Genomic DNA, 11744 nt, shown 5'->3' with positions numbered 1-11744 from the left:
AAAGAAGCCTATTATATATATCTGTGTGTGTGTGTGTGCATGTGTGTGTGTGTGTGTGTGTGTGTGTTTGTCTGTCTGTCTGTCTGTGTGTGTGTGTTTGTGCTTGTCTCCACCACCACCACTGCTTGACAATCAGTGCTGGTGTGTTTACATTCCTGTAACTTAGCAGTTCAGCAAAAGATACCAATGGAATAAGTACCAGGCTTTAAAAACTTAAGTATTGGGTCAATGCATTCAACTAATAATTCTACAAGGCAGTGCCCCAGCTTGGCCACAGTCTAATGACTGAAACAAATAAAAACTAAAAGATAAAAAGTAAAACAGGAATTAATCCTTCTCACTGCTATTTGTGGCATCAATTAACCAAGACATTCAATAGTTAACTAACAGTGGTTACCAGGAGAAAGATTATCAGGCTGGGAAAAAATACTTCTAGTTTTAATATTATGCAACTTTCTGGATTTTTTATTAATTCTTTTTTTTTTTTTTGATAACTCAGACATGTTATTTATAAATGTGAGTGGTTTGTTTTTGAAGGAAAATAACTTTAAATCTGTTATAAAATTTGTGATTTCACTGGTGATGTTTACAGTTTTCAGTGAACTTTGTATTTTAATTTACGAATATAAACTAGTCTCAGAACTTGTAACAACAACAACAACAATAATAACAGCAGTGGCAGCAACAACAACAACAACAACAACAACAATAATAATAACAACAATAATTGATGCATCATCGAAAATATCTTCCTATTTACTAAGTTTACAGCCTACTTAAATAAATCAAGAGGAATATGAATCTAAATAAGCCAGTAAAAAATGTAAGGGAAGAAAAGAAAGCAAAAACAAAAAAATCAACAAACAAAAGCATACAATGAATAAATTTTGAGTTTTGTGCAGTAAGGAAGAAATTAAGATTGACACTCATCTTTAAATGGCAAAAGAGAGGAGAAATTTGCATGCTTTCTACTAAAGTTTGATATCACGGAAAGGAATTTAAATAATCATGCAACAATTAAACTTAAAAACCAGGGGTTTTCAACCATTTTTTTAATCTACGGTCCCCTTTGATTATTATTTTATTCTGGTGGCCCTCCTATAGCCATTCAATGTTTAAAAACTAGTTTTATAGAAACTTCTTTCAAAGTTCTTATTTTGTTTTTCAACATTAACTTGTGTAGGTTGAAATATGTAATTTGCTCAAGAGAAACTTAGCTGTTTCTGGCAATACCTACCAATACATACATCTAAAGCAAGACATTTTTAGGGGCCCTTAAAACACTAATGTGGGTCCCCAATTTACTATTTAGTTGTGGGGACCCCCCCCCCCCAAAGTCTTATATGGACCCTCAGGGGCCACGTGGACCCCAGTTGAATACCACTGATATAAACCAATGTGAAAGTGTCTGTGGTTGCTTAAACTGCTGAAAATAGCTTCAAAAGTTCCTTCAGACTTCACCCTGTTGCTTTACAAATGGAATAATATACTGAACAACTCAGTCCTGAATATAATCCTTTCTACTATAGGCACAAGGCCGGCAATTTTCAAGGAGGGAGATAGTCATTTACATCGACCCTAGAGCTTAATTGGTACTTATTTTATCAAATGTGAAAGGATGAAAGGCAAAACTCACAATGGTGGGATTTGAACTCAAAATCTAAAACTGGAAGAAATGCTGCTAAGCAATTTGTCTAGCATGATAATGACTCTACCAGCTTGCAGCCATTTTTTTGTTTTTCTAATTTTAGCACAAGGCCATCATTTTTGAGGGGAAGGGTAAGTACTTGATTCGTACTTTATTTTATCATCCCATGAAATGTTGAAAGGCAAAAATCAACATCAGTGGAATTTGAACTCAGAACATAGAGTCCAGAATATAATACATACATGAAACAATAAGAAATGGATTGCAAATTTTGGCATAAGGCCAGCAATTTTGGGAGTGGGAGTAAATTGGTTACATTCATGCCAGAGCTCAAACGGTACTTAGTTTATCAACCCCAAAAGAGTGAAAGGCAAAATTGACCTCAACAGAATTTGATCTCTGAATGTGGAGTCAGATGAAATGCTAAGAATCTTGCTAATGATTCTGCCAGCTCACCACCTTAAGCTTATCAAATAATCCTATCTACTATAGGCACAAGGCCTGAATTTTGGGGGAGGATCCTAGTCAATTACATCGACTCTAGTAACGTATACTTATTTCTTATTTTGTTATTGCCCACAAGGGGCTAAACACAGAGAAGACAAAGGAGGACAGACAAATGGACTAAGTCGATTATATCGACCACAGTGTGTAACAGGTACTTATTTAATCAACCCCAAAAGGATGAAAGGCAAAGTTGACCTCGGCAGAATTTGAACTCAGAACATAACGGCAAATGAAATACCTATTTCTTTACTACCCACAAGGGGCTAAATACAGAGAGGACAAACAAGGACAGACAAACAGATTATGCCGATTATATCGACCCCAGTGTGTAACTGGTACTTATTTAATCGACCCCGAAAGGATAAAAGGCAAAGTCGACCTCGGCGGAATTTGAACTCAGATTGATATACACTTCTATTTGTTCAGAAAACGACATGTTTCCTTGATTTCTACAATATTGACTTTATATTGATGTACTTTTATGGCCTACACCAGTAAAGTTCAAAGCCACATTCAAATTTACATTTTGTTTCATTTAGACTATGTGAACATTTTCAATTTATTTTATGGAGAGATTGTCGTGAATTGGACAAAACACTCCTTTTCCCATAAAACATAATACTAAACAAACAACAGGCAATGAATATTGTATACATAAGATACGTTTCTGCAGTTTCATTGTCCACAATGACATGTGCAGGTTATACGTGAATGCATATGATACATGAATAAACACAAAAGTCATTGAGCTATCTACATGTAATCGTCGTCATTGTCAATGTTGTCGTCATTATCATTTTAACATCAACTTTTCCATGCGTGCTTGGGTTAGACAGCAGTTGTAGAGGTGGATTCTCTATGGCTGGATGCGTTTCCTGTCACCTACCCTCACCTGTTTACAAGCAATGCACTGTGCTCCAGCCATGACCTCAGGTGTTACTATCACATGATGTCAAAGAGACACTAACATACACATACATATACATATATAAATGCAGAAACACACATGCATACACATGCTCGCACACACAAACACACACACACACACACACACACACACACACACACACATGAGTGAGTGGAGAAACGAAAGAAAGTGTGGTAGCTATGTTGGCCTTCCTGCACCTCTACATTTATTTGAATTTTCACCGACCCGAGGAAAAGGCCTGTTAGGGGTTTGGAAACTTTAAGTAGCACAGAATCCGAATCAAACTGTTTTGAGCAATATACTTTTTTCCACTGAGAGCTTATATGCCCCAATATTAGACTATTTTCTTTAGTCATTGCACAGTAATTGCTTATAAACTTTAAGCTTATAAAAAAATATTATTAAGATCATAGAGGTAGTCAGAGTGTGTGATAGTGTACTTAAACATAGGCTAGTCTTGCAGAATAGTATAGCTACAATTATATCTGCCTATGTCCCACAAGCAGGCTTACCAAATGAACAGAAGGACCACTTTTATGATATTCTTCTGCAGGCAACCTCAAAGACAAGTGACAATGATCTCATCTTCGTGGCTGAGGATTTCACCGGCCATGGCTCCTTCATGAACCACCTGATTTACAATACACGTGACTACATGATAATCCACAGCACCAGCTATTTTAAGCTTGATATCTTTCATGGTGTTCATGGGGGCCCGAAAAAAAGAGGGAACAAGGCTACTGGAGTTCTGTCGTGCAAATGACCTTTTGATCTGCAACACCAACTTCAGGAAGCCAGCCATCCACCTGATAACCTATCAATCAGGTGATTCTTCTAGCCAAATCGATTTCATTCTCCCTAGACAGTGGGATGCATGGTTGCTCTTAAATACAAAGACCCTCCCTGGTGAAGAATGTATCCCTCAGCATTGATGAGTCATTAGTGATTTTAGACTCCAGGCCAGAAGGATACCAAGAAGCAGACCAATCTGGAAAAGAAGGATTTGGAAGCTTAAGGACCCTTCATATGGTAGGAGATTTAGGGACATCCTAATTGAGAAATGTGATGAGAGGGAGGAGGAGTTACAAATTTGTGATATAGAGGAGACCTGGGAATTCCTGCGAGACAGCTTGCTGAGTGCCACCAATATTCAAAGCATTTGTATGATGAATCAAGTTTGCAGAATACTTGTAGGAACCAACAGAAGACTGTTTATGATTTTTACCCAACCTACTACAAAACTTAAATAAAAACAGCTAAATCTCTGTAGAATCACATCTTACTGCCCTATGATTATCTGTTCACACAAAATGACTGGTTCATCATGGATAGAATGCCTTCGAGCATAATTCTGTTCGGTTGAGACAAGGAATAATTACAATTTGTTTATCACAAGCTGGCAAGTATAAGTGAAGGCAAAGCTTATCTCTGCTCAGTTTGAGCATTCTTCTGCCCTAGTATTTTCTTTAACCCTTTCGAGACATGGTGTTTTGATATGTGTAGTCAAAAAGCCCAAATTTCTTTTGCTATTGAGGTACATCTACCAAAAGACGACCTCTGATTAACTATTACATTTCAAAACTGGATCGGCCTCCAAGTCCTTTCAGCACGTATCACTTGGGCGGATCAATCTGTCAACAACATTGGTTTCTAATAAAGTTTTAAAGCTTTAAGGCTTTAAGGCTTTTTTGTGTGTGTCATCAATCATTGTGATTGTAAGGCTTCATGGTTAGTGTATTTGACTCATGGCTGTAAGATCATGAGTTTGATTCCTGGCAGTGTTTTGTATCCTTGAATAAGACACTTTATTTCACATTGCTCCACTCAGCTGGAAAAAAATGAGTAGTACCTACATTTCAAGGAGCCAGCCTTATCACATTAAATGTATGCATGTCTGTGGAAGGCTCAGCCACTTGCACATTAATTTCACAAGAGGGCTGTTCCAGGCTGTTCTATTGATTGGGTCAACTGGAGCACTCATCAACATAACCGATGGATTGCCAGTTAGTTAGTCTATTAAGATTAACCTCTATTTCTATCTGGTGCCTATTTATTTTATTGTCTACAAAGGGATAAGAAATTACTTGTTTGCCTAGGGTTAAATAATAACAATAAGTATGAATGACATTAAACTGTAATAAAATAAAAATTATTTCTTTTCATGTCATCATGATGCTTCAAATTTAGGAAAAGAATGAAAAAAAACATAGGAAGTTTGTTATGTTTGTACTAAATCAACATCCACATATAATCCTATAATCCCATTATATTATTTATTCCCAAGAGTAAAGACTAGCTTTTAAACCTTTAAATACACATCCATATATGGCTGTGATTCTGTAATGCAAAACTGCCAAATTTAAAGCAGCTACACTGAAATTAAAAACCCTCATCATAATTTTATGTAAAATACCTATTGTTGTTCCACACATCAGTTTAATGATGACATTTTTATTAAGCTTTTCTAAATTCTTGATAATTTTCAAAATGAATGGAAACACTGTGTTGTAAATGGGTTACTAAAACACTGATGATAATGACTTGTGTTAAAAAATCTATTTCAAGTGTTAATCACATCACCAAAGTGTGTCAAACAGAAAATAGATTATACTGCTTTGTCTCTCTTGAATAGTTAACAATAGATAAGCCAGAGCTATACGAACAATGGTTTCAATAATTCATAGAAAAATATTTAAATGTGTAGGAATCAGCTGGTTTATACAAAGAAAGCAAGATGTAAAATGGTGAAAGCTGAAGTACTTTGGAGATGATAAGAACAGTAAAGACTGTCTTTGGTCTCGAATGACCAAGAGAGCAAGATGTAAAATGGTGAAAGCTGAAGTACTTTAGAGACGGTAAAAACAGTAAAGACTATCTTTGGTCACGAATGACCAAGAGAGTGCTCCTAGAAAGTTCCCCTCCATGGCACAAGTCTGGACAAGATTGTTTGTGGAATTGAGCTCAGAATCTCATGATTGTAAGTTGAGTGCCTGAATAACACTTTACAACTCTATTGGAGCCTTGACTATGAAGTACAATTTATCTGGAAAGAATTACATTTATGCCCATATAGAGAATGAATGGGATCAACAATGGAAAAAATAAATTTGTGTGTGTGTGTGTGGTGTGTGTGTGTGTGTATGTGTGTGTGTGTGTGTGTGTGTGCATGCGTGGATGATTGTGTGTCCAAGAATAGAGGTGATAGCAAGCCAGGTAAGACAGCCAGTTTAGTCACCATCCACCTGACCTCAAAACAAGTAGTAATGGATTACATTGTAAAAGTAGCAGGATGTCCCTGACCTGATGCTTGCTATAACCATTGTCAATATCGTTGTGATATCATTACTGTTTTGCTCTAAATTATCTTATCTTGTTATTCAGATGGAAACAGTAAATGGATTACGATAGGTACTTCAACAGTTCAGTCAACTGAACTGCCAACTTATTAAATTGTAGTATAGGTGGATGAGTATTCCATAGACATATGAGGGGATGCTGAAAATTTCCTAACTTTGTGGTAAAAGAAAAATACAAAAGTATCAGTCAATTATGATTTTATTCAACATATTCCTGCTCTCAGATTCACACACTTATTACAGTGGTCCTTTAATTTTTCTAAGCCCTGTAAAAAGAATTCAGAAGGTTGGGCCACCAGCCAGGCCTTTTGTGATACCCTTGAAACCAGAAACTTTTCAACACCCTCTTGTTCATATCCTTAGAGTAATCCTTAATCAAAATCTGCATGACATGTTATGTAACAAAGCTAGCATTTTGAATAAGAGGTACAACCGAACTATTAAGCTTCCAAATAGTTTTTAATTTCCTTGATTCACACATGAGACTTGTATTCACTTAAGGCTAAAGGACTCCCTTTGGTCAAGAATGACCATGGAATTGTACTGAGAATGTTCCTCTCTGAGGCACAAATCTGGGCAAGGTTGTTTATGGAAAACCAGCAGTCACCCATGCATAACAATCATCCCTCTCCACGCCACTGATGTTATCCAAGGGAAAGGCAAAGACCAACATAGCTTGGCACCACTGACATCACAACTCATTTCTACAGCAGAGTAGACTGGAGCAACATGAAACAAAGTGTCTTGCTCAAGAATACAACACACAGCCTGGTCTGGGAATTGAACTCACTATCTCATGATTGTGAGCCCAGCACTCTAACCACTGAGCTATTGTAGAAAATATTAACCAAAAGTTACCTTCAATGCAATTGAACCTGTAACCTTGTGATTGCAAAACCGACTGCCTATGTCATCGATTTATGCATGAAAGAGCTACACAGGCATTCATACTGCTATCTCAGCCTGCTGATGCTCAGACTTCAGCTCTGACACAACTAATGGGAGTGAGCCACCTGTGTGCAAAGTTCTTGCAAGCAACTTCCAGTTATTTACACCTACTATTGTTACATTCACTCCATCACCACAGGGCTTTCCACTTCTCTGAACAGAACACCTTAGATGGTGACTAAGAAAGTTGGTGTCATCCCCGCCTCCCCAAACTGTCTCCCTGGGCCTCCACACCAAGTACCAAGTGGTATACAAGAGTATACTCTACACAATTAAATATTTTAATTTGATAGGCTTTGACTTAAGAGAGTGATTTGGCTGTTATTTCTAACAAGTCAAGTCAATGCATAGACGCTCCCTCCTTCACTTGCTCTATGACCATATAAAGGCTTATTCCATAGCTCAAAGGATGTGTTGTCCATGGTGATGGTAATGGAGGAAAAGTGTTGAATGTGCGTGCATGCATGTGTAGGTGGGAAATAATGTTAATATTGGCTTTTAAAGGTCATTTCCTTGTTATTGTATTTCTATTGTTTGTTTTGCAGCTTTTTATTTTTTTAAATGTATAGTAATTTTAGAATAGAACGCAAAGAAAAGTAAACATATTCTTGTTGGTTAATATTGCCATTATAAAAACAGTAAAATGGCCGAATAATTAGCACACCAGGTGAAATGCTTTGCAACATTCCATCTGTCTTTATGTTATGAGTTCAAATTCTGCTGAGGTCAACTTTGCCTTCCATCCTTTCAGAGTCAACCAAATAAGCACTAGTTGAGTACTGGGGTCAAGTAATCAATTGACCCCTTCCCCAAAATTGCTGGCCTTGTGCCAAATTTTGAAATCAATATTATTACTATAAAAAAGTACCAATCAAGTACTGGTGTTAATGGTAATGATTAACTCTTCTCAGCAAGTGTTCACCTTATGCCTATTGTTATCATTATTATTATTATATTATTATTATTATTATTATTATTATTATCATTATTATTATTATTATTAAGTTTAATTTGTCAAAATATTTTCATCGCTTTAAAGCACGAATTTTTGTCAGTGAACAGGTCGCAGTCTTAAAGTGACAAAAATATTTTGACAAATTAAACTTAAATGTTGAAGTGAATCAAACGGCTTTTGTGTGTTTCTTAAATGGCTTACAAACACCTTCCACATTGCAATTGTTTTCGTTTCAGCACACGATCTCAGATCAAATCACTTGCTATGCAAGTACATCTCCGTAATATTATTATTATTATTATTATTATTATTATTATTATTATTATTATTATTATTTCTCAGAGCTCTCAGTCTTACTTGCTTTAGTTGATTCTGTGAGAGCAGGCAGCAACTTATTGTCAGAGGTCTCGCAGAGTCTCTTTCTACAAATCATAAGTTTTAGTACCTGGATGTTAACTTAATGTGGAGGGTATTCAACACCCAAGCACTAATCTGAAAATCCTAGCTGTACCAAATAGAACAGTTTTTTGGGTCTGCTCTATCCTCAGTTCCAATTTCTCCGACATATTTCTCATACCTGAAACTTCAAAGTCATTGTCAATATTATTCTTTTTAAAGAATAATAAATTAAAAATCGACAAAAGTATGGGGTAACTCTTCAGATTAAAGTAAAATGGTTTTTATTATAAATGATGCCAGTGTCACATAACTGGCACCCATTATGGTGGTGTCTAAAAAGCGCCATTTGAGCGCTGGGCCTCATGGAGACAATGTGGCCAATGCCAGTGTCACATAACTGGCACCCATGCTGGTGACATGTAAAAGCACTCATTTCACTCTCAGACTGAAGTTGGTGCAGCCCCTGAGGTTACCAGCCTTGGTGAAACCATCCAACCCATACCAGCATGGACAATGGCTGTTAAATGATGATAATGATGATGAGTGTTAATGGTGAGTTGAATGATGATGAGCACCATGCATCTTGCGCAAGAGCATTTATACATCCATATCTGTTAACGGTTATTTTTTATGCTTTCCTCGCTGTATTGCATATTCGTTTCTTTTTTGCATCTGTTATTTTATTTTTGATCTTCTATATAAATCAAGATATATCCTTTGTTTTACTGCTTTTCTTTACATGAAATGAGGAGATACATTGCGGAACTGTTATTTTAGCGAGTTATATCTATTTATCATCCGAAGGGACACATCGGCACTGCCGGATGTTACTGAATCAGTTGTTAAATACCCTACCTGTGAGTGATCAATACTAATGTGCCAAAACAACTGTCATGATTAATAAATGTTCTCGTATCTTCCATCTTTCAGCTTTCATTTACCACACACACACACACACACACACACACACACACACAACACACACACACACACATATATATATTTCGTTTTTGGTTTTGGTTTGCAAGATACTTTATATGAGTTCGTGTGTTGAAGCATATTCTGTTGTGTCTGGGGAGAGTCATTTTCTTTTTGTGCCTTATAATGTAACACACTCACCGGTAAAATTTCCCCTTATTTCTTATTTTTATTTTCCTAAAATTTTCGTTGTGTCTTGCAACCTTTTCAATAGTCTTTTCAAGAGTCAAGACTATTGAAAAGGTTACAAGACATAATGAAAATTTTTGGAAAATAAAATTAAGAAATAAGGGGAAATTTTACCGGTGAGTGTGTTACATTATAAGGCACAAAAAGAAAATGACTCTTCCCAGACACAACAACAGTATATATATATATATATATATATATATATATATACACACACACATATATATATATATATCAAAGTATATAACCTTACCAACTGGTTTGGCACCATATGTTAGATAGTTGTATATTACATAACATAGTAAGTATCTAATACACATGCTCTTCAAGCATGGCATGCATACTCACCAAATGGTGAGTTTGGCTATAATGGATCTATAATATTCCATAATTTGATTAATATCTTTTATTTGTTTCAGTCATTTGATTGCAACCACTATGATGATGATGATGATGGTGACTACTGTTATTATTTAATGTCTATTTTCCATGCTAGCATCACTTGGACAGTTTGATCCAAGCTATCAAGTAAGGAGAGCTGCACCAGATTCCAATCCAATCTGAATTGGCTTGGTTTCTGTGGTTGGATGCTTATATCATCATCATCATTATCATCATTTAGCGTCCGCTTTCCAAGCTAGCATGGGTTAGACGGTTCAACTGGGGTCTGGGAAGCCAGAGGGCTGCACCAGGCCCAGTCTGATCTGGCAGTGTTTCTACGGCTGGATGCCCTTCCGAACACCAACCACTCCGTGAGTGTAGTGGGTGCTTTTTACGTGCCACCGGCATCCAATAAATAATGTGTTTTCTTTCAATTGCATGAAAGCTAAAAGTTTGAGGGGGACAGGATAAACTACTTGCATCAACTTGCTATAAAAGCAGGTAGTAATTTTACCATGCACATATTCTTAGTGCAAGTTTTAAAGAGTGCAGCTTGATTTTAACAGTTATTTTACAAAGCTGTAATGGAACTAGCAGACAGAATATAACTGAAAGACGAGACATTTTAAGACAAATAACTTATTCATTTACCTTTTTTTAATAATTTAATTACTTCATTGAAATTGCATCTGGTGAGGCAACATTTATGAAAACAGGATCTAACACGGAAGATTTTAGTTTTAATTAGTTTTCCAGGTGTTTATTTGTCATTTGTATTCTCAATGAATTTTTGATTTGTGTCAAATATGAGAATATGAAATCACACTAGTATTGTGTAAGAAAGGATAAGATCAGCCAGCATGTATGTTTGTAAAGGCAAAGGCAATCTACTGCCTTTTTACTAAATTTTAAAGAAATCCTCCATACGATCAGACAGAAATTTCAGGCGTGGCTGTGTAATGTGAAGCTTGCTTCCCAACCACATGGTTCTGGGTACAGTCTCACTGTGTGACACCTTGGGCAGTGGTCTTCTACTATAGTTTTGAGCCAAACAAAGCCCTGTGAGTGGATTTTGCAGATGGAAACTGAAAGAAGTCTGTCGTGTGTGTGTGTGTGTGTGTGTGTGTGGTGTGTGTGTGTGTGTATGTGTGTGTATGTGTGTGTGTATATGTGTGAGAGTGAGTGTGTGTGTGTGTATATGTGTGTGTATGTGTGTGAGTGTGCGTGTGTGTCTGGGTGAGTGAATGTGTGTGTGTATGTGAGTGTGTGTGTGTATTTGTGTGTGACTGTGTGTGTGTGAGTGAGTGTGTATGTCTTGCTACCTGTGTTTATACCCCATTACTGCTTGACCATTAGTGCTGGTATATTTATGCCACCATAACTTGGCAGTTCACAAAAGACACTGATAGAACAAATACCAGGCTTACAAAAAAATAACTACATTCAACTAAAAAT

The sequence above is a fragment of the Octopus sinensis genome, linkage group LG2, assembly GCF_006345805.1.
Source record: "Octopus sinensis linkage group LG2, ASM634580v1, whole genome shotgun sequence".
In the NCBI taxonomy this organism is placed as follows: domain Eukaryota; kingdom Metazoa; phylum Mollusca; class Cephalopoda; order Octopoda; family Octopodidae; genus Octopus; species Octopus sinensis.
This window is presented reverse-complemented; position numbering follows the sequence as displayed.